Below are 5,474 nucleotides of genomic sequence, written 5' to 3'. Positions count from 1 at the left end.
TCAAGATCACAACATCAACTCTTACCTAACTTTTCAGCCTGCCAGCTTGCCCTAAAAATTTCAGGCTTGAAAATTTCACCCTTCAGTTCCCATCATGTGAGCCAACTCCTGAAGAATGAATCTCTCTCTCTCTCTCTCTCTCTTCTCTCTCTCTCTATATATATATATACACACACATATATATATATATACACACACATATATATATATATACACACACATATATTCCCCTATTGGTTCTATTTCTCTAGAGAGTCCTAATACAGAATACAACATATGCATTTATCTCAAGTCCATCTTGAAATCTCATTAAAATAATCAGAAATATAAACAGAAATGGAGAAGAAATAACAGTTCATGGAATATATTAACTAAATTTTGGAAGATCAGTGGATAAACATTGAATGACCTAGAAAAACAGGAAAAGCTGAAACTCCAATCTCCCGTTAATGATGATGATGAGTTAGGAGTATGTGATTCACTCCACAGAGCAATACGGAAGCTCAGGAATTTGAGGCACCAGTTAACTGCTGAAGGGTCCTCATTGGACTAAGAACAAAAGGATTAGTTGAAATTTTTGTTTTCTTTTTTTCTTGAGATAGAGTCTTGCTCTGTCACCCAGGCCGGAGTGCAGTGGCGTAATCACAGCTCACTGCAACCTCCGCCTCTCGGGTTCAAGCCAGTCTCCTGCCTCAGCCTGGGATTACAGGCGCCTGCCACCACACCAGCCTAATTTTTGTATTTTTAGTAGAGACGAGGTTTCGCCATGCTGGCCAGGCTGGTCTCGAACTCCTGACCTCAAGTGATCAATCCACCTCAGCCTCCCAAAGTGCTGGGATTACAGACATGAGCGGCCGCACCCAGCCCATTAGTTGAAATTTTTAATAAGGGGCAATTAGACCCCAAGATCTTCTCCTCCAGCCCCTATACTAGGTGAGTTCTCTCAGAAAACAGATGGTTTACTTTCTGGAGAAGTTAAACCAGAAAAGGTCTGAACTTATGAGTGCAGCTGAAGGTGGGTATAATAAGTTGTACTAAAAATAAAAGGAATAATTAAGTGAGAGTTTGCATATTGAAAGGTGAGACATTCTCCCCACTCAAGGTCCTTTCCCTTGCTCAGCCTCCTGAGCACTGTCAACTGTGCTTATACGCCCAAGGAAGGAGATTGGAGGATTCCTCTCCCTGTAAACTAATTAGCCTAATAAAAAGTACCTACAGGGGTTGAGGTGGGAGGGTCACTTGAGTCCAAGATTTCAAAGTTGCAGCAAACTATGATCACACCACTACACTCCAGTGTGGGCAACAGAATGCTCAGAAAAAAAAAAAGTATCTATGAAAACTGGCATTTGTGTGTGCCGCAATGATATAACTGGATCCCTCCTAACCCTACGGAGGGGCCCATTCTTAAAGATAAATATATGTTTGTTAGAGGACTAACATTGTTTTGGTGAGACCAAGACAAACGGCCATAAAAAGGAAGCCGAGAGTAAAATAGACAATACATGAAACAGAAGAAAGCCATAAAAATCTATAATATCCATAAATAGATAAGAAATATATAATATCCATGAGACGTGCGGAATTCTATTTTAAAAGAAACAATCAGAGGTCAGGAAAAGCTCTATGTATCAATAGAAGATCAAAAGAGCAGGGGGAAAAACCCCCAAATGTAGAACACAATAAGAAAGAGATTTTTTAAAATAGGAAAAAGATAATAAAATTATCATATGGGAGGTAAAACATAGAAATAGTACAAGTTCCATAACGAAAGAACAGAAAAATGGTAAGAAGAAACAATCAAAGTGCTAATACAAGAAATCAAAAAATCATTAAAGATCTAATGCAAAATATGTGTCACCAGATTGAAACAGCCCATTAAGTTCCTACCAAAATGAATAAAAATAGACTTACTTAAAATCATGATTTTTCTTTTCATAGCAACCTGCAAGATTAAAAAATCATATTATTGATAAGTTTCAAAATATTAAGGATGAAAAGAAGAACCTAAACATTTTCAGAGAGGAAAAAAATGTCATGTATAATGGACAAGAAATAGAAGAGCATTAGGCTTCTCAAATCACACACAACTAAATGATTTCAGAAGGATAATTTCAAAATTCTAAGACATGAACTCCCAATAAAATATTTGGGGATGAACTTAGCATTAGACTTTATTTCTTCCTAAAAATCCCATTAAAATTACAGTAAAGATATTTAAAGGTACAATAATAAAAAGAAAAGGATAGGAGACAACAGTAACACAATTTTAGAAGCTGGAGTACAGATGGGCACATTGCAATCAACTTATTAGATTTGAGATAGCTGCATCCTATCCCTAAAGTAGAGAAAGGTGAGAAGTAATCTAATTTACATCACAGAACCCCCAATCTCAGAGAATAGTATTCTCTAATAAGCAAGGGTGAAAATAAGACCAAAAATAGGAGGCTTGGTTAAATGTTTCAAAAACAGACCCTCACCCTTCCACTCCAAGTACCTCAGTGACTATCCCTCCCCGGCCCTGGCAGAAGACTGGAGATTATTGATTGAAGCAATGTTTGTCATTGGAGTGACTGGAAATAATCAAAATATTCATTGCAAGAGAGCTTTCTAAATAAAATTGGTACATTCACACAAAGGGAGATTATGCAGCTGTAAAATGCGAGTAAATTATGTACTCATGTGGAAAGACTTCCGTGATATATTAAGTAAAACAATCAAATAACCTAAAAAAAGCAAAGTGCAAGACAGCAGGTGTGTGAATATATGCATATATATATTCTATATTTTATCATTTATAAAAGGGGTAAAATAAGAATATTTACATTTCTGTTTCCTTACATATGCAAGATGAAATCCTGGAAGTATGAAAAAGAAACTAATAACAATAGTTATCTGTTTTCGGAAAAGGAGAACTGAGTAGAGGAAGAATGTTGGTTGGAGGAAGGTTTTTCACTGCATTTTTTATTATTAATTTGAACCATGTGAATGTATTACCTAGTGAAAAAGTAAATACATAAAAAAGAACTGGAATAACATCTGACTTCTCAACAACAACGCTGGAAGCTAAAATACAATGAAACAATGTCCTCAAAATTCTTAGAGAATTTCCAATTCAAAATTCCATCTCCAGCCAAGCTATCAATCAAGTGTTGGAGTAGAAAAATGACATTTTCAAGATAACCTGTCAATGTAGTAGGAAAACAGGAGGGGACAGTAACAGAAAAGCACAGGGGAAAAGATGGCAAGGTTAGTTAAAATAGAAAAGTGCTCAGTGCCTCATACCTGTAATCCCAGCACTTTGGGGGGCCAAGGCAGGTGGATCACTTGAGAACAGGAGTTCAAGGCCATCCTGGGCAATGTGGCAAAACCATCTACAAAAAAATACAAAAAGAGGAAGAAATGATATTTGACAAATTTGTATCATCTGTCATGATGTGATTCTTGAATATATTAAATCTTTTTCCTTTGAATACTGTATGCTGTTTGCTTACTTAAAATTTTTTTATTAAAAAAAAAGAAAAATGACTTTCAAACCTGAAAGATCTCAAAAGTGTGCTTTGCATATACACTTTCTCAGGAAGCTACTGGAAGATATGTTCTGTTCTGCCAAAAGAGAGCATAAACCAAGAAAGAGGGAGACATGAGATCCAGGAAACAGTGAATCTAACACAATAGTGAGCAAGGAAAGTCACCAAGATTATTGTGAAAAGAGATCCCAAAATAAAAGTTGTGTTGCACACCTAGAGTGCAACCAGTCTAGTTTAAAGCAGGTCCAAAGATTCCCAAGAGAAACTTTGTCCAGAAAATGAAATTGTTGGAATACCTAATTTATTTAAACATAATGGAAGAATATTTACATAATTGGGAGTGTATTTTGGAAATAAATTGGTGATAAATACATAGAAAAAGAGAGAGGGGAAGAAATTAAATCTAGAGAAAACAAAAAGTTGTGCAAGACAGGAAAAAATAATCCTAATGTACTATGTAACTCAACTGTCAATGACAAGTACATAGTCAACATAATACTGTCAATATAACTAAAATAAGAATAAAGCAATTGAGAGGGCAGGGTATAAGAAATGTAGAAATGTATGATTACAATAAGCAGGGGTGAGTATAAAAGAGTAGCTAAACTCATCTCCCATAGTGGGAAGTCAGTGACTTAAAACTCAAAAATCAAGAAACAATATAAGTATGTTATTTTGACATAGGTAGATAATGCCAAAATGACACATTAAAAGAGTTGAAATTTATTGCTTCTGGGTGTGGAAAATAGTGTTGAGATACAAGGATAGGGTGCTGTTTATCATAGTAAGCTGTTATATACTGAATCATGTCCCCCAAAATTTATATATTGAAGCCCTAAACCCTTAATGTGACTGTATTCAGAGATAGAGCCTTTAAGGAGGTAATTATGGTTAAATTGGGTACTAAGAATAGAGCCCTAATCTGATAGGATTGGTGTCCTTATAAGAAGAGACAACAAAGATCTCTATCTTCACGCCCACACAGAGAAAAGGCCATGTGAGGACACAACAAGAAGGTGGCCATATACAAGCCAGGAATAGAGGCTACACCAGAAACTTATGCTGATTGCGTCTTGATCTTGGAATTCTAGCCCGCATAACTATGAGAAAATAAATTTTTGTTGTTTAATCCACCCAACCTGTGGAATTTTGTTATGGAAGCTCAAGCAGACTAATATATTAGCCTTGTATGATTATACTCATGCATTGCTTAACAATAAAGATACGTTCTGAGAAATGCATCGTTCAGTGACACAGTCATTGTGTGAACATTATAGAGTATATTCACACAAACCTAGATAATATAGCCTACTACATACCTGGGCTATATGGTATAAACTATTGCTCCTAGGCTATAGACCTGAACAGCATGTTACTGTCCTGAATACTGTTGGCAATTATTACACAATGGTATTTACATATCTAAACATTTAAACATAGAAAAGATAATGTCTAGTGCTGCGACATCACAATGGCTACGACATCACTAGCTGATAGGAATTTTTTAGCTTCATTATAATCTTATGGGACCACCATCGTATACGCTGTCCATCATTGATGTTGTTATGCAGTGCATGACTGTATTGGATTTTTTAAACTATGTGCATATACAGCTTTGATTTGAAAAGTAAATTTTTAAAATTCTGAGGGAAATGACCTAAACCTAGAATTTTATATCCAATAATTATCAGTCAAGTGTAAGGGTAGAATACAGGCATTTTCAGACAGGCAAAATCTCAAGGTATTTATATACTATACACTCTTTCTCATAAACCTAGATTTACTTTGTCAAAATGAGCTCATAAATCAAGAAAGATTAAGCCATGGGATGTAGGGAAAGCAAGATCCAACATGAAAAAGAGACTAAGAAAATTCCACTATGATGACAAGGGAGTTTCTAGGACAATAGCTGTACATTAGGCCTGAAGAATAATCTTCCAAAATGGA

Source organism: Hylobates moloch, unplaced genomic scaffold (genome assembly GCF_009828535.3).
Source record: "Hylobates moloch isolate HMO894 unplaced genomic scaffold, HMol_V3 SCAFFOLD_7, whole genome shotgun sequence".
NCBI classification, from domain to species: domain Eukaryota; kingdom Metazoa; phylum Chordata; class Mammalia; order Primates; family Hylobatidae; genus Hylobates; species Hylobates moloch.
This window is presented reverse-complemented; position numbering follows the sequence as displayed.